Here is a 26,934-nt window from a genome sequence, read left to right as displayed (position 1 = left end):
CGTACATGAATATTCAAAAATAAAGCTAGGGGTGCCATTGAGCCGTTTCATGCTGTAGAATACATTCTGGTCGCTCCTTGATGTGATTCAATTTAAACTTCTATAACTTACTCTCTAATTAAAGTAGGAAGATAATTTTGGTATCAATGTGATTATGAAGGATGAAGCATCCCGCCAATATGTATTTCATGTATCTGACAGTACTTCAACGGACGGGGGTGGGAAACTCCCTTTTTGTTCCATCAGGATTTTGGAGATGGCATTTCTTTCCCCCTTGGGGTGCACACATAAAAATTGGTTTAGAAATCGATGAAGTAGTTCACTACATGCTAATACTCCTATATGCGTACTTGTTGCTTGTATGGGGGAGGAGGCCAAAGTTGGACAAGTTTTTGAGTCTCAGTTTTTTGTCGTAAATTACATTTATTTTCAGGGCGACTTTTTCTAAGAATGTGGAAGGGATTCTACAAATGTTACCTCGTTGAGATCTGCGTACTTTAGAGTTTCCAACGAGTTTCCAATTGGCAACCCCCAAATTTTATTTAGTGAAAATCTCCGTAATTTTTTCGAAACAAACGATTTTTTCTTCAAAACAATCAATAACAAACGAAAAACAAATGATTGGCATTAGTTTGGATTAGAAATTTGAAAGTGGTTGCAGCATGAAGTTGGTCCCCAACTTTATTTTGTGAATATGACCGTACGTTTTTCGAAACAAACGATTTTTTCTTCAAAACAATCAATAACAAACGAAAAACAAATGATTGGCTTCGGTTTCGAATCGAAATTTGAAAGTGAGGGGCTAGTGTAAAGTTGCCCCCTCCAGCATTATTTTTTGAATATTTTTGTACGTTTTTCGAAACAAACGATTTTTCTTCAAAACAAACAATAACAAACGAAAAACAAACGATTGGAATCAGTTTGGAGACGAAAGTAGAAAGTGGGGGGCAGCGTAAAATTGGCCCCCAACTTTATTTTTTGAATATTTTTGTACGTTTTTCGAAACAAACGATTTTTCTTCAGAACAAACAATAACAAACGAAAAACAAATGATTGGAATCAGTTTGGAGTCGAAAGTAGAAACTGGGGGGCAGCGTGAAATTGGCCCCCGACTTTATTTTGTGAATATTTCTTTACGTTTTCCGAAGCAAACTATTTTTTCTTTAAAACAATCAATAACAAACGAGAAACTAACGATTGGCTTCAGTTGTGAGTCGACATTTCATACTAGAGAGCCCAGCGGGAAATTGCCAACTCCCAAATTTTATTTAGTGAAAATCTCCGTACGTTTTTCGAAACACACTATTTTTTCTTCAAAACAATCAATAACAAACGAAAAACAAACGATTGGAATTAGTTTGGATTAGAAATTTGATAGTGGGGGGCAGCGTGAAGTTGGACCCCAACTTTATTTTTTGAATATGTCCGTACATTTTTCGAAACAAACGATTTTTTCTTCGAAACAATCAATAACAAGCGAAAAACAAACGATTGGCTTCGGTTTCGAATCGAAATTTTGAAGTGGGGGACTAGTGTGAAGTTGTCCCCCCAACTTTATTTTTTGAATATTTCTGTATGTTTTTCGAAACAAACGATTTTTTTCTTAAAAACAATCAATAACAAACAAAAACAATAGATTGGCTTCAGTTTCGAATCGAAATATTAAAATGGGGGAGCCAACTTCACATACGTGAAAATGGCTGCTATATTAGTACTCCTATGAACGTTTACTCTAATACCGTCTAATCTACCCTGACATCTGTGCCTGTAGCAGCTCTAGCCTACTGATAACAAAGAAGAACCTTGCTTATTGGTGAAAGAATACATTTTGGAATGATCTTTAGAGAAAATGTAACTTCCATCACTTGAATCATAAGTTCGAAATTTAGGATGATAACCAGTAGTATCATTCAAATCACTTAAAAAACAGGTTCTATGATTGGTATTTAATAACCAGTTTCATTTTGACTTAGTATTAATATTGTATGATTATATTATTATTGTTATGATTTATTCCAATAATACTAGTAATAATGACTAGGATTAAGTCATATAGCATATTTATATTGACATTTTATACATTAATTTTCATTGGTACGGACATTTTCTATTAATTAAAAAGAAATTAACGTAAGACGGGGTTACCTTGCACAAAATATGAAAAGAATTGCAAACTTCTCTGTCGGTAAAACCATAAACTGTAAAGAGAAAGTTTGAACTGCCATCGTAAGATAGAACATGTAACTGTATTTTGGCAATAATGTTGGCGTTTAACTTCAATTCTAATTACCTGGAGGGTTTGTTGTAGTAGAGGTGTGGAAAGTGGTCACGGTAAAGGCCGAAAAAGTTTGAAAGATATCACCTACAAGAATTTCCGTCCAAGGTAAGTCAGTTTTGTAGAACACTACTGTGTATAATGGGACTTTGAAGCAATAGTTGAAACTGAAGTGCGAAACGTTTCAAAGTCGTTGAAAAAATAAAACTAGGAGAAGGTGATTTCAGCCTCTAATCAGGGTTACTTTGGACCGGTCCAAGGTAACCTCTTAAATAGGAAATTATTACTACCGATATCTTCTGCCTTCTAATTATAGGTAAATTTCCTTTCGAGTAGATGCCGGAATGGATTTCTTTTTTGGAAAATAAATCACGAACAGTGGTGAAACCAGAAACAGTTGGAGAAGAGCTTCCCCCAGAAAGGCTTAATTTTCTTAGAAATAACTAGAAATTTTGTGGGGCTTGAAACTTATACACATACGAATGACCAACATTAGATTAAAAAAAAAAAAGAATAAAGAAAAAAGAAAGAAAGAAATTCTGCAATGTGGGCAGGTTTCAACTTGAAAGCTGCAAACCCTGTTAATTATCAACTGATTACGGCTGAGATGATATTCTTGGACATAAAGAGCAACCAAGGCAAATCAGTTCATTGGGATTTTATTCTGTTCCTGAGTTGGCATTTCCGTGGGACATGTGCTAAACGATTAGAATATGATTCCTGTGCAAGTACCAGAAAAAACATAATATTCTTTACAAGTATCAGTAATTCGTACTAAGTACCGATAGCAGTATCATCATTCTAGTATCAATATTTGTAGATTGCCTGCAGTCTTGTGTATATAATGTATAATACTGAATGAAAGTATAATGTATAAATACTGAATGAAAAACATTGCACAGAAACATTATGTTCGTACAGTATGATGAACGTACTTTCTTGTATGTGGTGCAAAGCATTCTCACCTATGGGGTTACTTTGCACCAAAGTTTATATTTCAATAATCATGGTCATACTGAATGCTTACTCATGTACTTGCATGAGTGTTTTCCTTATATATCTAGATATTGCATGTTTAAAAGCAGTGTTCTAAATCATTAGGTTTGTAAGTTATATGTGATTTTCTTTAAAATTTCTTACATCTGGTGGAAAGTAACCCCGTCTTACGGTACTACAAAATGCAAAATTTCCAGTAAATAATGGATCCAGAGGTGAAGACACAGTTTTAACAATTGGATTCGAGAACCTGAGAAAGGGAAAACAGTATTTAAAAAATCCGGTAAACCAGTCGAATGACACCACTGACGATAACCGCCATATTGTACCACATGATCAAGTTTTCAAACGCTTCACTTCGTTTGACGTCACAGGTATTCAGCAAAGCGTTACTCATTTCGCGAAGAATATGAAAGTGAGGATGCATATGACTGTACCTCGTCGTAGCCGTGATCGTCTAGTGGTTAGGACATTGCGTTGTGGCCGCAATAACTCAGGTTCGAATCCTGGTCACGGCAATGGAAATATTACCATTGGATGAGATAAAATTTTTACTGACATCAGTAAATTCTTATTGTATAGAATAGGATACACAATCTGTATTTTTAGGTCTACTTTCCTAAATACTTTGTATATAATTCATCCCATCGAGTGAGAAAATATTTTTTATATAAAAAAGATCAACTTAAATGACATGCTCGCTAATGCTGCTGTACCGATGGAAGCGTATTGGGCCATATTAAGAAGCTCCATCACAGCGAAATTAAAATATCTCTAATTTTACCGTAATTATGTGATATCCAAATAGATAAAAGATAATCGAAACGCTTAACGAGAGCTTCCTACACAATATTATTTTACATAACATACCATTATCATGACTCACACATCTGCTTTCGATTTCCAGCCAATTTTAAAATCGGCATTTATTTTCGCGTTTCTAAATGGCTGCAAACGGAGAGATACTAGGTGACTGGTGATAACGGAAACTCATGTAAAATAATATTGTCTAGCGCGCTCTTGGCCCACATTTCGATTCTTTTATTTATTTGAAGATCTGACATAATTACTGTAAAATTAGCGATATTTTAATTTCGCTGTGATTAGGCCTCTTATGGCTGTAATCTTTATTATAATAATAACCGAAAACTTCCTAAGGAAATTAATTATTGGTTTCTTCCCCACGAAGATTCCTTCGATACAGTTGCATTTACGTATTTGTATTTTTTTTGTTTATAACTTTGAACCATACTCGTCCCTCGGTTTAACGGATTTCAGAATGAGAGGATAAAATCTTGAAGAGCCGATTCGGTTCTGAAACTCCTGATTTTAAACTAATTTACTGTATTCTAGTGTATATTTACAGTGTGCTATCAGGTATTTTAGAGTGTAAGATAGGATAATTTGATTAGAAAGTACTGTTCTGTATAATTCCCTTTCGTGAGGGATCCACATTTCGAAACTATATGAAGTTGTATTTATTAAACCATCATTAATGCATAGGCATGAATGATACTGATTTAGTATGAACACAAACGCTGTGAAGAAAACTTCAAACGAATAGCCACTTATTTTACGGCGTATTACATAAGCACGTAATTTAATGAATATCCCGTATTCTCAAGAAAATAAGACCTAGTCATAAAAATTGGCTCTAGCATACAATTATTATTAATATAAGTCCTATTCTCAAAATATAATCCAGTAGTTGCAGAGATGGAGTCAGATTACTTTGTAGTAGCTTAGTTACTTTTTCTATAGGCAGTTTTTAGAATGTTATATTTTCTTCTTTCCTTTTCGAGCGCCGGGTTTTGAAAATCAGTGTTGGTGCCCTAATTCACAGTCTAAAATATGGTGTATGGAATCTCAAAGGCTTAGCGTGTGCCTCTACTCTGAAAAATTTGGAAGTTGACTTTCTTTGAAATGTGGTTTTAGATATTTTAGAATAAAATGGAAGTACTTTTCAGAATGGAAAATACTTTTGAATGACTGTATGGCAGCGGAAACAGCGAGGTTTTAGCTTCTAACCCCTCTCTCTTTTAGTCCTCTTTTCGCTTTTCTGAACGCTCTATTGACTTATATATTTAAGAAAAGGAAAGAAACAGAAGCGAATGAAATCAGTTGAATGGAGTAAACGAATGCAGTTCGCATTGTTGAATAATGAGTTTTAGTAGGTTTTATTATATGGAATTACGTATGAGAATTAAATAAAATACAAAGTCTAAATTTAAAACATGGTCCTGTGACTGACTTGGACAAAGTGACAAAGAAAGCACCTGTAATACTCACAGCTTGTCTGTCTAATCAATGAGTAACACAATACTCTTACTGATAGCCCCTATTGCCAATTGTATTTCTTTGAATAAAACGGAGAGAAATGTGATGTTTAAAATTTTACACCTTAGGGGGCACCCGGGTTTGAACCAGGGACCTCTCGATCTGCAGTCGAATGCTCTACCCCTGAGCTATACCCCCATGAAAAGCAGAAGGCATACGCTATTTCTTCCATGTATGGAACCGGAAGTAGTAGTAGGTTTCCAACGTTTGTAGTTTCTAGAGTGATAGGGACAGAGACAAAACCATTAGTTGAACCATTGAATTCATTTAAGAAAAGAGAAAAATAACTTCTTGCTATATGTTACCGTTTTTAGTCTTTGTGGATCAATCTGAAACATGAAGTTAAAGCAAACATCGAATATCCACTTCCAGTTTCAGTAGAGTAATAATGGCCGTGATAGTATCGATTTTTGGAATGTTGAATCCATACCAGAAGCCATACCTCGCTATTTATTACCATTTTTACACTATGAAAAAGTTGAAACCAGTAACTGTAGATTTTTAATATTGTAGTTTCTGTTTGAATAGAGGGTTACGAATGAATGATCCTATATACAAGGAAATTTTAAGAAAAATCCGTTTGCCCATGTTAAAGAAATTTCCGGAAAGTGCGATGTCAGTCCAGTAGCGCTGGTGTAGTAGTTCAGTAGACAATGAGCGGTGGAGAGAGTAGATTCTGTTTCCGTTCACTCGTCCGCTATAACAATTGAAAATTAAGGCTCCAATAGATAAGGACATCAATGTGAAGTGCGTGTAGTAATACGATTTTTGAGTAAACTGAACTCTCGGCAGCAGGAATTGATTACAACAATTCAGACAAGCCATCCAGAACGAGCGTCGGATAATGGTGAGTTTCAGTCTGGTATTGGTTGACAATAATGCTCGACGTACTCAAAACTTTCGAAGTAATACTACTGGGATGTTATTGATCATCCTTCCTGTAGTCCAGATTTTGCGCCGAGCAACTAGTGCGTCTTCGGGCACATGAAACAGTGGATTATGTCGACCCCAAGGATGTTCTAAAATAATGGATCTGCGCTTACAACAAAATCTTGAAGCCATACGTAACAATTTCGCCACACATACTCTGCCCATTCCGCACAATAAGATAGCAAAGTTCTGAGCCAACAATCATGGTGGAAACGAAAGTAGCCAATCAGACGATGGCGGAAACGAGAGTAGCCAATCAGACCTACCGATGTTCGTTTTTTTTTTGGATTCATTGAGTTAATGGAATGAAGATACATATCGCTAAACCCTCTACTTTATAACATCCTTGGTCGCCCCGCTTCGACAATGCACTTCACAATGCTGTTAGCGAACGGCTTCATTCCCAGGCAGGACATCTTTTTGTAGAAGGAATGTCAAACCTTGTAAAACGTTATGGAAATTGCTCCAATTTGAATGGTTAAGACGTTGAAAAGTAATGTAGTGTTTTACTTTTCTAATGTCTATAATAAAAGTTCTCTATCTGCGAGTGTATGTCAGTGATAACCAAATGATTCTTCCTTCCTTTCTTTTTTTGTTCGAATTGTTCTCGTTTTCTTGTAATACCGAGTTGTTATCGACAAAATATTCCCACGCTGTGTTATGCTGTGATTCATATTGACAAACTCACAGATGGACATGGCCTTTCTATATGAGTTCCGATACTTATACATACCAAAGTTTGGAAGTTTATAAGGACATTAAATTGATTTTAAGTAATTTCATTTAGAGAAGAAATTTGAGTTCACAATAATTACTGACCTCATAAAATAAACGCCCCAGATTTCTGATCTATAAGAACAGACATGATGGGAACAGTGAAAGGCACCGATCCGGGAATGGAGCGGTCCTCAAAGTTTCCTTGGGCTTCCTTAATATCTGGATATTTATGTTTGAATATCTGTTAAAGGAAACTATAATATACTCGAATAAATTTCCCCAAAGTTATTCAGAAATCGGTGCCACTAAAATTATTCGTTAATTTACTCAACAAAATTTTATGGATAGTACATACACTTTCCCCATTCTCTTTATTGTCATTAAGTTATTTTTATTTTTATTTTTTTTAAAAACAGAAAACAGTGAAGGGATCATAGGTGCATTATAACTTTATAAAGCAGAACTATATTTAAAAGGGGAACTTTTATATTTTTATCAGTAGCGCACGCAGAATATCAACCATACGGGGAAGACGGGCTCCAAGCTTACAAGTTCATATCATTTCAGAATTTTCTATACCTTCATATGCTAAATGTATATTTTTCACATCTTGTTTTAGCGGGTTTGAAATTCGGAACTCGCCTCCATTGATTTGTTACATTTTGATGCATAAACTGACATGTCAAATGTAAAGAGAATGTGTCGAATTTCGAAGACAATCTATTTTCACTTCTCATCTGAAAATCAAACCAAGAGACGAATACTAAATTTAAATTGTACGAATAATAACAACTTATTTTCCAATGCCAACGCGCTGGCTAATGAAGAAAACAAAAGCAAACGATTAACTAATCAAGATGTCTGAAACAATTCCGAGAACTCCGAAAATGGCACATATGTGAAGTTTCCCCCCCCCACTTTCAAATTTCAATTCGTAACTGAAGCCAATCGATTGTTTTTCGTTTGTTATTGATTGTTTTGAAGAAAAAATCGTTTGTTTCGGAAAACGTAAAGAAATATTCAAAAAATAAAGTTGGGGGGGACAACTTCACACTAGCCCCCCACTTTAAAATTTCGATTCGAAACCGAAGCCAATCATTTGTTTTTCGTTTGTTATTGATTGTTTTGAAGAAAAAATAGTTTGTTTCGAAAAACGTACGGACATATTCAGAAAATAAATTTGGGTGGTCAACTTCACACTGCCCCCCCCCCCCAATTTCAAATTTCGATTCCAAACGAATGCCAATCGTTTGTTTTTCCTTTGTCATCGATTGTTTTGAAGAAAAAATCGTTTGTTCCGAAAAAGTTACGGAGATTTTCACTAAATAAAATTTGGGGGTTGGCAATTTCCGGCTGGGCTCACTAGTATGAAATGTCGACTCAAAACGGAAGCTAATCGTTAGTTTTTCGTTTGTTATTGATTGTTTTGAAGAAAAAATTGTTTGTTTAGAAAAACGTATATGAATATTCAAAAATAAAGCTAGGGGTGCCATTGAGCCGTTTCATGCTGTAGAATACATTCTGGTCGCTCCTTGATGTGATTCAATTTAAACTTCTATAACTTACTCTCTAATTAAAGTAGGAAGATAATTTTGGTATCAATGTGATTATGAAGGATGAAGCATCCCGCCAATATGTATTTCATGTATCTGACAGTACTTCAACGGACGGGGGTGGGAAACTCCCTTTTTGTTCCATCAGGATTTTGGAGATGGCATTCCTTTCCCCTTGTGGTGCACACATAGAAATTGGTTTAGAAATCGATGAAGTAGTTCACTACATGCTAATACTCCTATATGCGTACTTGTTGCTTGTATGGGGGAGGAGGCCAAAGTTGGACAAGTTTTTGAGTCTCAGTTTTTTGTCGTAAATTACATTTATTTTCAGGGCGACTTTTTCTAAGAATATGGAGGGAATTGTACAAATATTACCTCGTTGAGATCTGCGTACTTTAGAGTTTCCAACGAGTTTCCAATTAACAACCCCCAAATTTTATTTAGTGAAAATCTCCGTAAGTTTTTCGAAACAAACGATTTTTTCTTCAAAACAATCAATAACAAACGAAAAACAAACGATTGGCATTAGGTTGGATTAGAAATTTGAAAGTGGTTGCAGCATGAAGTTGGTCCCCAACTTTATTTTGTGAATATGACCGTACGTTTTTCGAAACAAACGATTTTTTTTTCAAAACAATCAATAACAAACGAAAAACAAATGATTGGCTTCGGTTTCGAATCGAAATTTGAAAGTGGGGGGCTAGTGTAAAGTTGCCCCCTCCAGCATTATTTTTTGAATATTTTTGTACGTTTTCCGAAGCAAAATATTTTCTTCAAAACAATCAATAACAAACGAAAAACAAACGATTAGCATCAGTTTGGAGTCGAAATTTGAAAGTGGGGGCTAGTGTGAGTTTGGCCCTCCAAACTTTATTTTGTGAATATGTCGGTATGTTTTTCGAAACAAATGATCATTTCTTCGAAACAATCAATAACAAACGAAAAACAAACGACTGGCCTTGGTTTCGAATCGAAATTTGAAAGTGGGGGACTAGTGTGAAGTTTCCCCCCATGTTTTTTAAATATTACTGTACGTTTTTCGAAACAAACGATTTTTTCTTCAAAACACCAATAACAAACGAGAAACTAACGATTGGCTTCAGTTCTGAGTCGACATTTCATACTAGAGAGCCCAGCGGGAAATTGCCAACTCCCAAATTTTATTTAGTGAAAATCTCCGTAAGTTTTTCGAAACAAACGATTTTTTCTTCAAAACAATCAATAACAAACGAAAAACAAACGATTGGAATTAGTTTGGATTAGAAATTTGAAAGTGGGAGGGCAGCGTGAAGTTGGCCCCCCAACTTTATTTTTTGAATATGTCCGTACATTTTTCGAAACAAACGATTTTTTCTTCGAAACAATCAATAACAAACGATTGGCTTCGGTTTCGAATCGAAATTTTAAAGTGGGGGACTAGTGTGAAGTTGTCCCCCCAACTTTAGTTTTTGAATATTTCTGTATGTTTTTCGAAACAAACGATTTTTTTCTTAAAAACAATCAATAACTAACAAAAAACAATCGATTGGCTTCAGTTTCGAATCGAAATATTAAAATGGGGGAGCCAACTTCACATACGTGAAAATGGCTGCTATGTTAGTACTGCTATGAACGTTTACTCTGATACCGTCTAATCTACCCTGACATCTGTGCCTGTAACAGCTCTAGCCTACTGATAACAAAGAAGAACCTTGCTTATTGGTGAAAGAATACATTTTGGAGTGATCTTTAGAGAAAATGTAACTTCCATCACTTGAATCATAATTTCGAAATTTAGGATGATAACCAGTAGTATCATTCAAATCACTTAAAAAACAGGTTCTATGATTGGTATTTAATAACCAGTTTCATTTTGACTTAGTATTAATATTGTATGATTATATTATTATTGTTATGATTTATTCCAATAATACTAGTAATAATGACTAGGATTAAGTCATATAGCATATTTATATTGACATTTTATACATTAATTTTCATTGGTACGGACATTTTCTATTAATTAAAAAGAAATTAACGTAAGACGGGGTTACCTTGCACAAAATATGAAAAGAATTGCAAACTTCTCTGTCGGTAAAACCATAAACTGTAAAGAGAAAGTTTGAACTGCCATCGTAAGATAGAACATGTAACTGTATTTTGGCAATAATGTTGGCGTTTAACTTCAATTCTAATTACCTGGATGGTTTGTTGTTGTAGAGGTGTGGAAAGTGGTCACGGTAAAGGCCGAAAAAATTTGAAAGATATCACCTACAAGAATTTCCGTCCAAGGTAAGTCAGTTTTGTAGAACACTACTGTGTATAATGGGACTTTGAAGCAATAGTTGAAACTGAAGTGCGAAACGTTTCAAAGTCGTTGAAAAAATAAAACTAGGAGAAGGTGATTTCAGCCTCTAATCGGGGTTACTTTGGACCGGTCCAAGGTAACCTCTTAAATAGGAAATTATTACTACCGATATCTTCTGCCTTCTAATTATAGATAAATTTCCTTTGGAGTAGATGCCGGAATGGATTTATTTTTTGGAAAATAAATCACGAACAGTGGTGAAACCAGAAACAGTTGGAGAAGAGCTTCCCCCAGAAAGGCTTAATTTTCTTAGAAATAACTAGAAATTTTGTGGGGCTTGAAACTTATACGCATACGAATGACCAACATTAGATTAAAAAAAAAAAAAAAGAATAAAGAAAAAAGAAAGAAAGAAATTCTGCAATGTGGGCAGGTTTCAACTTGAAAGCTGCAAACCCTGTTAATTATCAACTGATTACGGCTGAGATGATATTCTTGGACATAAAGAGCAACCAAGGCAAATCAGTTCATTGGGATTTTATTCTGTTCCTGAGTTGGCATTTCCGTGGGACATGTGCTAAACGATTAGAATATGATTCCTGTGCAAGTACCAGAAAAAACATAATATTCTTTACAAGTATCAGTAATTCGTACTAAGTACCGATAGCAGTATCATCATTCTAGTATCAATATTTGTAGATTGCCTGCAGTCTTGTGTATATAATGTATAATACTGAATGAAAGTATAATGTATAAATACTGAATGAAAAACATTGCACAGAAACATTATGTTCGTACAGTATGATGAACGTACTTTCTTGTATGTGGTGCAAAGCATTCTCACCTATGGGGTTACTTTGCACCAAAGTTTATATTTCAATAATCATGGTCATACTGAATGCTTACTCATGTACTTGCATGAGTGTTTTCCTTATATATCTAGATATTGCATGTTTAAAAGCAGTGTTCTAAAACATTAGGTTTGTAAGTTATATGTGATTTTCTTTAAAATTTCTTACATCTGGTGGAAAGTAACCCCGTCTTACGGTACTACAAAATGCAAAATTTCCAGTAAATAATGGATCCAGAGGTGAAGACACAGTTTTAACAATTGGATTCGAGAACCTGAGAAAGGGAAAACAGTATTTAAAAAATCCGGTAAACCAGTCGAATGACACCACTGGCGATAACCGCCATATTGTACCACATGATCAAGTTTTCAAACGCTTCACTTCGTTTGACGTCACAGGTATTCAGCCAAGCGTTACTCATTTCGCGAAGAATATGAAAGTGAGGATACATATTAGGGATGGCCAGATCCGGATATTTTTGGATCCGGATATCCGGTTTCACTTGGGTCCGGATATCCGGTATCCGGATATCCGGACACTGGATCCGGATCCGAGATTTCGGATCTTGGATCCGGATCCGAAAAACCGGATCTTGGATCTGGATCCGAAATTTCGGATCTTGGATCCGGATCCGAAAAAACGGATCTTGGATCCGGATCCGAAAAAACGGATCTTGGATCCGGATCCGAAAATCCGGATCTTGGATCCGGATCCGAAATTTCGGATCTTGGATCCGGATCCGTAATTTCGGATCTTGGATCCGGATCCGAAAAAACGGATCTTGGATCCGGATCCGAAAAACCGGATCTTGGATCCGGATCCGAAAAAACGGATCTTGGATCCGGATCCGAAAAACCGGATCTTGGATCCGGATCCGAAAAACCGGATCTTGGATCCGGATTCGAGAAACCGAATCTTGGATCCGGATCCGAAATTTCGGATCTTGGATCCGGATCCGAAAAACCGGATCTTGGATCCGGATTCGAGAAACCGAATCTTGGATCCGGATCCGAAATTTCGGATTCGAAACTCCGTGTCAGAAAATTCGGGTGTTCCGAATCAGCAAAATTTTCGAAATTATTGACAAAGTGATTTTCATTCCTAAGGCACTTTTGGTATCTGATCGTGTGACAGCCTTGCGTTCTCTTCATTCCAAATTTGATTGAGTAAAACTGTCGACTTAGGTGAGAGCAATCTCATTGTCAGATTCGATTCTAGTGGAAATACTTGACCGAAAAGGTAGTAAATCTTTTTTAAAGCGATCGTCCTGATGGAAATTTGTCCTTTGTTTTCTGTAACACTAGTCAAATGCTTGGATGAAACCTTAGTCTCAAGCCCAAGCTTCTTCATTAGACTCAGGCTGCTTACTTTTCTAATTCTTTTCTGAGTTATTGTGGTCACTGAATGAGGCCATTTCCTAGTCGTGATGGGCTAGGCCATTGCTAATGGAACAGCCCATAAAATATAGATCAAATCAAATTAAGGAGCTACTTCCTTTTCTTGCTTTTGATGAGCTTTTTTTCTTTCTTTAAAAATACGTTTCTCTGTGACCGTACCACTCCAGTTAGAATTAAGAATTGTAGTAGAGATGAAGTTCTAAATGGCAATTAATGTATCAAAATCAGTGTATTAATGTACTGTATGTGTATACAAAATACCATATGGAGGCACGAGCAGTAACACGTATCTTTGTAATTAGTAATCCACTACTATTAACTCTGCATAGGTTGTATAAGGAGCTATATCATTCATGTAAACACATAGGCGGATGCAGGGGGAGGGCGAAAAGTCGTTCGCCCCTACCCAGCGCCACCATTAACAGTGTACTTTAGTAGTAATTTGTGGCAATTTCAGATCATCTAAGTAATTTTTCACTGCTAGCATCCCCAACCGCCCCCTCCAGGAGTCCGTTCTGGATTCGCCCCTGCGCAAACATAATATACAACTCATTCAAGAGTACATTTTGGTAGCTTTTTAAAATTTTTATCTTAAAGGATTGTCATTTCTCGTGGCTACTTATGCAATTTTGTCCACAGGCATACATGCAATTTCCAGTCATTACGCAAATACATTTATATACTTAATAGACCTCGGCTAGTTGGGGGCTTCGCCACTAGACCCCATTACTAGGGCCTCGCACCACAAAAGCCTCTAATCATAATCAATTTAAAAAGAAATGTCTGGGGATTTGCCCTTAGACCCTCTGATATCTCATTTGATCGGCCTATGACCTCGTACCTCGTAAACCTACAACCATACCGAATCTCAGTTCAAATATCAAATTGTATGTAATAACAATCTGGTATCCCAAGACATACCGAATTTCAGTGCGAGTACATGGGGGCTTTCCCCCAGCCCACACATTTGCTCGGTCTACGGCCTCGCACATCATACGCCTGCAAACATAACGAATTTTTAAGGGGCCGCGGTGGCTCAGTGGTAGAGCGTTCACCTCCGGAGCTTGGGGTCCCTGGTTCGATCCCAGATCGCGCCGTGTGGACTTTGTGGTGGACAAACACCGTGCTCGTGGGTTTTCTCGGGGTTTTCCCGTTTCCTCCCACTTTCTTCATTTCATTTATTTCTCATAATCACCGTCTCCTTTAGCCTAACCGGCATAAACGTGGGACGTAAAACTCAAGGATTTCATAACGAATTTTTGTTCAAATAACAAGTTTCATTTCTCTAACATTCCAGGATTCCGAGATATAAAAGTCTTTTCTCCCCGCCCCTTTTCTTCTCCTCTAAGACATACATCAAAAAACGCTTAAGTGCATACCTAATTATTTCAAATGTAAAGTCCAAATACCAAATTCTATGCTCCTAACCTTCAGAGGTTCCCAGAAATCGACATGTTATTATAATAACTACAATCCCCACTCTCTTTCCTTTCTATCTCTTTTCTTTTCCTTTTTACTAAAACGTCAAAAAACACTGAAACACATGTCAAATTATTTTCAATGAGAAATGCAAATACCAAATTTCAAGTCTCTAACCTTAAAGGATATAACATATTAATACAGTAATTGTAATCCCCACTTAATTTTCTTCACGTCCTTTTTCTTCCCTTCTGGGCCATAATATATATAACTCTGCATATATATATAAAACGTTGAAATACGTATCTAATTATTTTAAGTGAGAAGTCCAAATACCAAATTCCATGTTTCTAACCCTTTAAGTTTCCGAGATATAGGCATATTATTATACTAGTTGCAATAATTGCAATTACCACCCGCCCTTTTACTTCCTATATCTTCCCTGCTCCTTCTAATTTAAATATCAAAAAGCACTTAAACAAGTATCAAATTATTTTCAATGAGAAACCCAAATATCAAATTTGAAGTATCTAACGTCAAGAATCATCAATATTTTCCACCCCATTTCCTCCCTTCCTCGTCGAATTTCCCAAAGTCCTTCCTTAGTGGTATCCTACGTCACAAAGCCTATAAACTGTCCAAATTTCAAGTTTGTAGCTTAAGCGATTTGGCCTGTACGGTGCTGTCACTCACTCACTCAGTCACTCAGGACTTTGCCCTTTTTATATAGAGAGATTTAAGATTTCATGGGAAAACCATGGATTTTGTTCTAAGGCCGCCAGTGTCTTAGAAATGTAATAGCTTTGCTATAAACTTTAAGCAATCAACTGACTGATCTGCGTCTATATGTATTATGTAAAATACCGCTTATGATATTTATTTTGCTCGTAATAAAAAAATTAGAAATGATGACGAAAATTCAAAGACATCCATGATTTTAGCGTAATGCTGCAGGAGTTCAGATCATTGAATTAATCATAAGAGCCGACTGTATAAGGTAGACTACATTAAATTCCAATGTGGCACAAAGAAAATATGCAGCATTACTATGCAGTTTTTCAACGTTATAACTCATTCTGAAAATATTATCATAGGTCTCACAAACAATCGAATTTTAATCCTAACTCGATTAATATATAACAAAAGGCAGATCTATACAACTACTGACTTGAGATGAAAGTGGCATACTTGTAGTACGTTTAAAGATATACTAAAGACTAAATGATGGCGTGTGCGCAACAATGGTCTACACCCCGAAAAATGTGAAAATGAAATTTTGATGTAATCTTTTGTCATTTAAATTGAATTGTCTTCCCACTGAGTTAGATAAAATTCACCTAGTAAATTTTATACATATGGATATTTTAGTTCTGTGTCTCAATCTAAGGTCTAAAATATTCAAAACAGGAGTCCGAATCTGAACTTCGAAACTTCGGATCCGGATCCAAGATACAAAACTTCGGATCCGGATCCAAGATACAAAACTTCGGATCCGGATCCAAGATACAAAACTTCGGATCCGGATCCAAGATCCGAAATTCCGGATCCGGATCCAAGATTCGAAACTTCGGATCCGGATCCAAGATCCGGATATCCGGATCCGGATCCAAGATTCGAAACTTCGGATCCGGATCCAAGATCCGAAATTTCGGATCCGGATCCGAGATCCGGATCTTCTAGGATCCGGATCCGGATCTTATAGGATCCGGATATCCGAGATCCGGATCCGTCTGGCCATCCCTAATACATATGACTGTACCTCGTCGTAGCCGTGATCGTCTAGTGGTTAGGACATTGCGTTGTGGCCGCAATAACCCAGGTTCGAATCCTGGTCACGGCAATGGAAATATTACCATTGGATGAGATAAAATATTTACCGATATCAGTAAATTCTTATTGTATAGAATAGGATACACAATCTGTATTATTAGGTCTACTTTCCTAAATACTTTGTATATAATTCATCCCAGAGATACAGAGACAAAACCATTAGTTGAACCATTGAATTCATTTAAGAAAAGAGAAAATTAACTTCTTGCTATATGTTACCGTTTTTAGTCTTTGTGGATCAATCTGAAACATGAAGTTAAAGCAAACATCGAATATCCACTTCCAGTTTCAGTAGAGTAATAATGGCCGTGATAGTATCGATTTTTGGAATGTTGAATCCATACCAGAAGCCATACCTCGCTATTTATTACCATTTTTACACTATGAAAAAGTTGAAACCAGTAACTGTAGATTTTTAATATTGTAGTTTCTGTTTTAATAGAGGGTTACGAATGAATGATCCTATATACAAGGAAATTTTAAGAAAAATCCGTTTGCCCATGTTAAAGAAATTTCCGGAAAGTGCGATGTCAGTCCAGTAGCGCTGTTGTAGTAGTTCAGTAGACAATGAGCGGTGGAGAGAGTAGATTCTGTTTCCGTTCACTCGTCCGCTATAACAATTGAAAATTAAGGCTCCAATAGATAAGGACATCAATGTGAAGTGCGTGTAGTAATACGATTTTTGAGTAAACTGAACTCTCGGCAGCAGGAATTGATTACAACATTTCAGACAAGCCATCCAGAACAAGCGTCGGTTAATGGTGAGTTTCAGTGTGGTATTGGTTCACAATATTGCTTGACGTACTCAAAAATTTTCGAAGCAATAGCAGTGGGATATTATTGATCATCCTCCCTGTAGCCCAGATTTTGCGCCGAGCAACTACTGCCTCTTCGGGCACATGAAACAGTGGATTGTGTCGCCCCCAAGGATGTTCTAAAATAATGGATCTGCTCTTACAACAAAATCTTGAAGCCATACGTCACAGTTTCGCCACCCATACTCTGCCCATTCCGCCCAATAAGATAGCAAAGTTCTGAGCAAACAATCATGGTGGAAACGAAAGTAGCCAATCAGTCGATGGTGGAAACGAGAGTAGCCAATCAGACCTGCCGATGCTCGGTTGTTTTTTGGCTTCATTGATTTAATAGAATGAAGATACATATGGCCAAACCCTCTACTTTATAACATCCTTGGTCGCCCCGCTTCGACAATGCAATTCACAATGCTGTTAGCGAACAGCTTCATTCCCAGGCAGGACATCTTTTTGTAGAAATAATGCCAAACCTTGTAAAACGTTATGATAAGTGCTCCAATTTGAATGGTGATTACGTTGAAACGTAATGTAGTATTGTACTTTCTTAATGTGTATAATAAAAGTTGTCTATCTGCGAGTGTATGTCATTGATAACCAAATGATTCTTCCTTCCTTTCGTTTTTTTTTTTTCGAATTGACCTCCCATTTTTGGAATACCGAGTTGTTATCGAAAAATAATTCCACGCTGTGTTTTGCTCTGATTCATGTTGGCAAACTCACACATGGACATAGCCTTTCTATATGACTTCCGATACTTATACATACCAAAGTTTGGAAGTTTATAAGAAGGCAATTAAATTGATTTAAAGTCGTTTCATTTAGAGAAGAAATTTGAGTGCACAATAATTACTAAGCTCATAAAAATACGCCCCAGATTTCTGATCTATAAGAACAGACATGATGGGAACAGTGAAGGGTACTGATCCTGGAATCGAGCGGTCCTCAAAGTTTCCTTGGGCTCCCTTAATATCTGGGTATTTATGTTTGAATATCTCACAAACGAAACTAATATACTCGAATAGATTTCCCCAAAGTTATTCAGAAATCGGTGCCACTGAAATCATTCGTTAATTTACTCAAGATTTTATGGATAGTACAGTTCGCGGCATAGAAATTGTTACAAAGATTCCAAGTCCAAATTAATAATAAATTCTTGCCCCGTTTTCTTATACATCCAGAAATACATTTCTCAATCGATTCGTTGCTTCCAGTACGATCCAACTTCAACTTTTCCTCCTCCACCTCTCCTTCTCTCAAGCAGTGAGTGTGACGTATTACCCTCTTTCCATTCAGACGAAAAAAAAAAAACATTAATCAAGTTTACAATGTAATAGCTCTAAAACAGCCTTTTTCATTCGTTTGTTGTGAAATATCTTTTAAGAGGCTATTTTTAAAAAAAGTCACACAATCTTCCCAAAGCTTCATTAATACTTTAGTTTCATTTTTCCCTTGTTTAAAGACTGCAATCTAGTAAGATGCTCCCTAAGAAATCTATGGAAATTGCCAATAACGGCAGTAAGTTTTGTGCTTTCTAAAGTTTGTAATGCACGCACAGACCTCTAAAACATCTTCTGACGGAAATGAGTGTTATTAAATGATTCATTTCATTTTTTTTCAGTAATTGCAAGTAAATGTTAGAAGAGCGTCATTCGGGTAGGACAGGAGGGTGTAATTTCTCCTCCTTTGAGCTTCATTAATACATATTGTTTGAGCAAATGTATAGTAATACACTAATAAAAAGTGAAAATCTTATGTCGGGGGAGAACCCCCCCCCCCTTCGAATAAAATCTAAAATGACACTGCTATTGGCGACAAACCTATAGAGTTACGATAGCACATTGCTAGAGAGCTTACATTTGGTTTCAAGAGTCGAAGGTTTGATCTCAATCCATTAGAGTTCCTGGGCGACATTCAGGGACAGAGAGAGAGAGAGAGAGAGAGTGAGAGAGAGAGAGAGAGTGAGTGAGAGAGAGAGAGAGAGAGAGAGAGAGAGAGATTAAATATGGAGACAGAGAGGAATGATTTATATACAAAGATTAAGAACTTGGGAAAAATGATCGGACACCATTCGTATTATGACGAAAATTTTGAGTTTGTGAAACAGAAGAAGTGAAGGTTTCGAACTGCGAGGATCACATTAGGCAGTTGTCGAATTAAGGTGGAGAACACTTTTTAGAGCATCAGATGATTACGAATGGGGAGAAAGATCTTGAGAACTGAGGAATTCATAATTTAAAAAAATCTGCAGCTTCCAAGACGTGTTTCAAACCGCGAAACTTGTAGTTATCGAACCATGACTTTATCCATTCTGCTGCGGAGAACTCTGTATTCATGCACATACGTTTCCTTTAGGTACGTTGAAAGCTAACTTAATGGGATATTTCAAAAGTTGACTTGGTGGATGCGCCGTTCTGATAGGATATAAACCTCTTGTAACATAGTTACAATGTGCATAATGAACGTCTCCTTGTTCAAAACACTGTTTAGGGCAGTAAAATTTGTTACTATTGTGTTAATTAGGTTACATTTGATAGAACCATCTGATAAAGTAGTGCCAAACCCTGTGCGTCATTGTCTGCTAGGTGAATGGTTAATGTAAGTTACTCCTTCGTGTATGGTCCGAGCTTCGAATCAAGACCATTCTTATTGATTATTTTCTTTGAGCTACACTCATACTGTGAATTCCACAAGTTCAATTTTGAAGTAATGTAGTCACAGCTACTTTAATTCGAAATTATTTTCAAATATCATTGTTTGATAAAAGTATATTTTACTTTCAAGTATTATTGTTTAAAAAAAATGCTTGTCCTTCAACATTATGTTTTATGATTATTTTCTACTATATTTCTTATTTATAATAACAAATTTTCTATATATATTGTATTCTATGTTATACGTTTCTTATTTACATTCTATGTCTTACATTTGAAGAGGAGCTTATGGTAATTCAGAGCAGCAGGGAATGCAGGCCTTGGCAATCCAGAGCTCCTGCCCCACGAAATCACTACTTTTCTGTTAATTATATCTAATTTTAGAGATGTTGATAGACATTTTAGTAAAACATGCCCTCAAAAAGCCTTGTCTACGTCCCTGCAAAGCAGTGAAAATTTTAGAGAGTGAGCAGTTAGTAATGTTTCCCCAGAAGTTAGATCTCCGATAATTCGTAGTGTGATATCAGTATTTGTGCATTATCACTTTTCACCCGCAGTGTATTTAAACGCACTAAAAAGGAACTGTTCTGAAGTCTTCACTTGTTCCCCCTATGACCTCATGCCAATAGGGTCCACCTTGGACATATCCACATCTGAAATATCACCTTTTATGTCAGAGATCACGAAAACTATCCATTCGACACAAATATAGGATATTTTCGATTCTTTTTGCCTGTCACTCTCCCATTGTCAACTCCATGTGAACCAAGGCTTAATTTGGACTTACGCAGCATCCACAGTGTCACTATTCATCTTTGCACATAAATTCGACACTAATATCGTTCGTATTTGACGCCTGCACCTCTTGGTAGGGGAGGTTTCAGTGTCTCGCCCCAACAACTATGGAAAAATTTCAACCAAATTAAGTATAATTATAAATTACCATTTGAAAAGAAAAGAAACTGTACAGATGATCTTTTTGGGAGAGGAATTCGTTAACTACTTTTTCGATATCAATGTATTGCCTTTTTTAAAGTAAGATCCTATACTCAAACACAAATCATGTCTTTCAAAGCTCTAATGGAAAACGTAACGAATCGTCGTATACATGTTACGTTTTTGAAGCGAAAAAGAGCAAAACATTGATTGCACAGACGTATAATGGTATCATTTGCATGCAAATTTATAGCTTATTAAACGTGTTGGCTTGATAGATGAGGCGTTAGTGAACGTGTTTTCTGCTGGTGGTCCTACGTTCGACTCGCGTCCATTCTTGTTGCGTTTTTCTTTTAGCTACACTGAGTTTGTGCATTCCAGATCTTCAAGCTTGAACCAAATCTAATACCAGTTAGTGAATTAAAAGTAGCTGACATTATTTTCAAATATGAGACGTTATTGCATGCTTGTCATTAGCTTACAGTACTCAACTTTGATATCAACTCTTCCATCCTTCATTTAACTCATTTCTTGACGTGTTTTGTTACAAAATTCATTAATCGTGACGAAAAAAAAAATGCTTTACCAGTTAATGGTGACTGCTTCGAAAGCAAGTGTAAAATATGATAATTAAATTTGTCGTATCTGTAGTTTCATGTGGAGGAAAAACAAACTTGTGAACCAAGGGTTTAAGAACAACTCAAGTCATTAATATAAACTTTGCCGGAGATTATTCACTTATATCGTCATAAAAGAAATACGAAAGACGTTCTGAAACGAAGAAATAAAACATACAACTTTGCAAGCGGAGGCAAAGAAACCTAACGTAACAAGACTAAAGACGGATCATTTACGGCCTAGTGATCGTGGTTGAGTGGTCAAGGCACTGGAACAGTAATCTAGAGGTACGAATCCGCGTTGCGCACTTTTTTAACTTTAGGATTTTTGATGGCGATTGATCGACGATGGCACACGTTTTATTATATTCAGATATTTGAATACTCGGATGTTTCAATACTTGAACTATCAAATCTTCAGGTATAATAATAGTAATAATAACACTTATTATTATCTCATAGAAGATTAAAAGCTAGGAGCTAATTATCGCTCCGGTCATACCGTTACAAGCAGAAACGTGACATTTGGAAAGAATATTTCTGTTTTGTTTAATGTTGCCCACGAGAAGAGAAATTTCTCATCTTGTTTCTAAAACAAACAAAATAACATGAGAATTGATATTTTACATTCGAGACGGGACAAGGGTAACACAAATTATCATGTCGCTTTAGAGATGAGAATCGAGACGAGACGAAAAGTATGGTAAACATTTCTCGTCTTGTTACGATTCTCGAAATAGTGCATCTCCATTGTTTAAATAACAATTGCTCTGTAGACTGAATCTTATAAGCTTTTTGTTACTTTGTATTTTATAGCTCATTGAATTATGGTCTGTGTAGGTATTTTTTTCTTTAGCAAAGCCTTTATAATTACATCTGCATATCCTAAAAATTAGTTTATTATATGCCTTACTGTTGAGTGATTTTCAATTATTTCTATTACAGTTATTTTTCTTAAAACATACAGTAGAACACTTTCTACATGAAACGTTAGTGGAAACCTTTTGTTTAAAATATGTGTAGTTGCAGAGGTGTATCTTGAAGGTACGGAACCCATTCCTCCCAAATCCCTACGTTTAAGTAAGTTTTTCCAAATTTTAGGGGAACTTAAATCTTTTAATACCATTATTATTATTATTATTGTGACAATTACGCTCACACACTAAAATTAATTGTTCTTATATTCAAATTAAAACATCTTTATATGTAAATTCAATTTATTTTAAAAAGTCAAGGAAAATTTTATTTTGTTTCATTTAGCAACCGAGCAACCTCTTTCATTTGTCCCAGGTAAAGAAGTTTCTCTGCTTTTCAGAAAGAAAAAAAACATAAGACGGTAACCGCACTAATAGACCACCCACCGTTCTACCTCGCCAGTCGATGGTATTGTTACTCCAGCCATACTGTCGCACTACCTAAGTACCTCGATATCGCAAATATCACGTCACAGACACACAGGAACCAAAATTTTTTATCTACAATCTTCGCAAGTGCTTATGAAACTCTTTAACATCACGTACGAGCCCAGAACAGACGCTAGAAACCCAAGCCAAATTATCAACCGATTTTTGGGAAATGGTGTCACGAACTTAAAGCGGCGAATCAGAATCCGAAATTCAAAATTCACAAAGAGAAGAATGAAGCGTCTATTTTTTTTAAAAAAATAAAGAAAGCTGGGAGAACGCCTACACGGAAGAGAGGTTACTCTAAGTCGACACTTCATCGTGAAAACATCACCAACACGCGATTCATAAGCGTACGTCAACTCATATGTACATATATATATATATATATATTTAAGTGTTTAAATTTCAGAAAAATGGCTAGCTAGACACCCGTTAGCAGCCAGTTACTTAAATCACGCGTTATCCCCAGCAACTTCGTCGTTACAAGATTATTTATACAAATATTTAAAACATCGACAGATAATTCTTATCATCTTACGGTAACGCTACATAAATGGTGATGTTGAAGTGAGTCTGTGATTCTATATACGTTGATTTCCCGCATAAAGTGCAAAGACAGGAAAAGTAGTGCGATGTATGGCGGATATATATATAAACTGTGCGAGTGAAATTTAAGTGCAGATGGATTTGATAAGTGACGCATCGTTGCATTTCAACAACATGGAGATGAAGGACGGAGACACGGGTTCGATCCCCAATACTCGAGACAGATGCCTTGCCACAGGAAGACCCAGACGCTTCAGACAAACGAGGACCTCTTCTCCGGGAGTTGAATCCAGAGGACAGCGGGGTCTGAGAAGGGACATTAGGAAGCATTGTGACGGTCAGTTAAGTACAGTGCAGTTTTCTTCTGAAGTGTGGAAATATAAGCGGAAGGACTTATTAAGGTAGGACAAAGTATTCTGCTATTTTCTTTATTGAAGAAGGACTATGGCCAATATTTCCGTGATTCGTGATCTCCATACTCACCTTTTCCTAGAAACTTCGGGACATTGTTTATTCATACGGAACTGTCCGTAAACATTTAGAGCATTTTTTTTTCTTTCTTTTTAAAAGAAGTAAACAAATAGCCTAATGCCTTGGTTGCATTTCCAAAATTAATTCACTGATATAGGAACTGTTAATTTCATTCTTGAATAAGTACCATAAAATTTTTGATTATTTTACTAGTGAAATTTGTATACTTTGATTTGATCTTCAATCATGCATTTATTTGTAATCGTAATGTGTCAATATTTAGATCCTTGAAGCCGTCATTATAATCATTTATATGCAATCCAGTATTTATTTATATCAAGTATGGATTATTTCTCTTTTAAACATAAATCGCGTTTAAGATGTGTGAATGTAATGTAATTTCTGTTTTGAGTAAACTATGATTTAGCGTCAAAGTCTAGTTTTTCAAATTTTAACATTTGTATAGGTTGTGTTAGGGAAATATGTGTCAGAGCGGTAAACAGGCTTAATATGATTTTATTGTAACTTGTCAATTTTTATTATACTCATTCTTAAAAGAAACAATCAATATAAAGCTTCCAAAGACGTGCTATGTTGAGTAAGTTTCAGACAAATAAGTGTAAATATTCTTATCCCGTAATATCGTTACAGTCTCGTAAATAAGGTAAACAAACTTAAGATACTCGAGTAAATCCCTTCGGAGGTACCTATCTGAGCAACGAACGCAGATAGGGTCCATAGCTATGGAGAAACGTTTATTTGCAAAAGAAGGAATCACTGAGAAAATCAGAAAGCGTCGACAATGTAATTATTTTGATCAATTGGCCAAATTATAATAATAGTAGTACTATATATATATATTTCTGTGTAGTGCATTTGGATATGAAATATTTGTGTAGTTAGTGTTGTGTAACGATTTTTATTGTGAATGGTATTATTTTCCAACTGATATAATATGTATACAAAGCTATGTTTGGTTTATGCAAATCTTTTAATATTGAAAATTCAGTAGAGTTCATTAGAAACAGTGCACTAAATTTTCTCAAAAGCATACTATCGCTTCTAAACTATTTCTCCAGTAAGTCTTGCAAGCAACATAAACCATTAATTCTTTCATTCCGCAATCCGATTCTTAAACTTATTTCCATTTCTTTTATTAATAAAAAGAGGAGTAACTGTGGGCAAATTACTTAATAGTCGTTTATGCCTAGGGGAAAACAATAAATCATTTTGTTAATTAATATTCAGTTTAATAGAAATTTTTGCTTGTATAACTACGTCATGGTAATTATAAAGTTTAGAATATTGTCAGTTTAGTTGAGTAGAAATAAATTCTTGCTAAATTTTACAGTCAAGATTAAATAATTTGAATATTACGTTGTACAGTGAAGAATGTGTCAAGAGAAATCATATTATTTGGTCAAAACAGTCAAAAGTCTGATTCATTTTTAGTAAAGTCAATTAATTCATTTTTTTTGTAAATCCAAATTAACTTTCTTGTTGATTTTTGTAGATATCACCTTATTTCTCGTTAAATTTATTAAAAGTCTATTTGACGTTAGAACCAAAGCATTTATGTGGTTATTATTTCAAAGATATGCCTATTTCTTTAACCGGTATTAGCATACCTAGAAGAACTGAAAAAGTTGAAATACGGTTACATTGACCATCAGAAATTTTTTATCTAAATTAACTCATTTTTTTTAAACTTTAAATTAAACTTTCCTTATTTGTTGCTTTTTTTTTTTACTATTTTTGCTATCTCCACACACTTCGGTGACAGAGTGATAGTCAGTGTAGCCAACTGAACAAGCCATTAGCGAAAAATCTTTCTTTCAGCTTTGCAGCTTGTGAGATTTTTGCTCCGCATGTTTAAATCACTTAACTATTAACTACGCACCTGTTTTCCTAGCGCCTTGGAGACACCGTTATGGGGAAAACAGGATCGATTAGACTTAGGTCATCTTTCGTTATATATATCATTTTTTTTTTAATTCCTAACCATCTTAGCAAAACTGTATCTTTACCTTGGAGAACTGAAGTTCGAGCCCCGTGGAGTCAACTTCAATTCTCCAAACTCTCATTCATTTTTTTTATTTGTGTAATAGGCAGATGAGTTGTCGCTCATCAATACCATTCACTTTTCAAGTACAAGGTCAGGTATTCATTTCTCTGATGCATATTAGGCTCATCCGTGAGTGCCTTAATTATTCATTCTAGTTCAGATTAAATATGCAAATTAGAGATAAGGAATCGAATTCCGAAAACAATACGTTTCATATTCTTCGTCGCCCAAATACGTAAGATCTGCTTATTCGTAATATCACGCAGTAATTCTATTTGGCAGCCCGAGCAGAAATTTTCCTTTAATTATTAGTTATTTTCAATCGTTGCAAAACTTAGCGCCCGAGACAATAACATTATCATTACAAAACTTGGCTTACGATAGAGGAACCCCAGTGTTACAAGAAATGGCGCAACCGAACTAGGACCAAAGTACAGTGTAACAAGAAATGGCTTCCCGAACAGGGACACGAATGCGTAGTTAATCTTATTTGAAGGACCAACATGCGTAGTTAATTTTATTTCAGGACCGAAAAGCGTAGTAAGCGTTAAAAAAAAAAGTAGGAAATTTAGTTTGGAGAAGCATACATAGTAAATTTCGAACAGCGAACGAAAACAGTAATCAAGTCTATTACGTAATACTAAAATTAAGAATGGGAAGCGTGATAGGAAATTAGGTAACTTTGTATTCAAAGAATCATTATTTCGAGATTACCCGTAGGGAACGATTAAGCGTTCTACTCCCCCTCGCATCCAATTTTATTCCATTTCAGCACATGCGTAAAAAAAAAAAAATAATAATAATAATAATAATAATAATAATAATAATAATA

The 26,934-nt window shown here is 35.7% G+C and overlaps 3 non-coding genes across 3 annotated transcripts; 2 read left to right on the top strand and 1 right to left on the bottom strand.

The window, feature by feature from the left end:
• The first annotated feature begins 3,717 nt into the window (after positions 1-3,717).
• Positions 3,718-3,789, top strand: TRNAH-GUG (transfer RNA histidin (anticodon GUG)). The gene has a single exon. It is a non-coding gene; the product is annotated as a tRNA-His (tRNA).
• Positions 3,790-5,674: 1,885 nt separating this feature from the next.
• TRNAC-GCA (transfer RNA cysteine (anticodon GCA)) lies at positions 5,675-5,746 on the bottom strand. The gene has a single exon. It is a non-coding gene; the product is annotated as a tRNA-Cys (tRNA).
• A 10,787-nt stretch (positions 5,747-16,533) lies between these two features.
• Positions 16,534-16,605, top strand: TRNAH-GUG (transfer RNA histidin (anticodon GUG)). The gene has a single exon. It is a non-coding gene; the product is annotated as a tRNA-His (tRNA).
• Positions 16,606-26,934: the final 10,329 nt, after the last annotated feature.

Source organism: Thermobia domestica, chromosome 12 (genome assembly GCF_964235325.1).
Source record: "Thermobia domestica chromosome 12, izTheDome1.hap1.1, whole genome shotgun sequence".
NCBI lineage: Eukaryota > Metazoa > Arthropoda > Insecta > Zygentoma > Lepismatidae > Thermobia > Thermobia domestica.
Note: the sequence above shows the minus strand (reverse complement) of the source record. Positions and strands in the feature narration are given on the sequence as shown.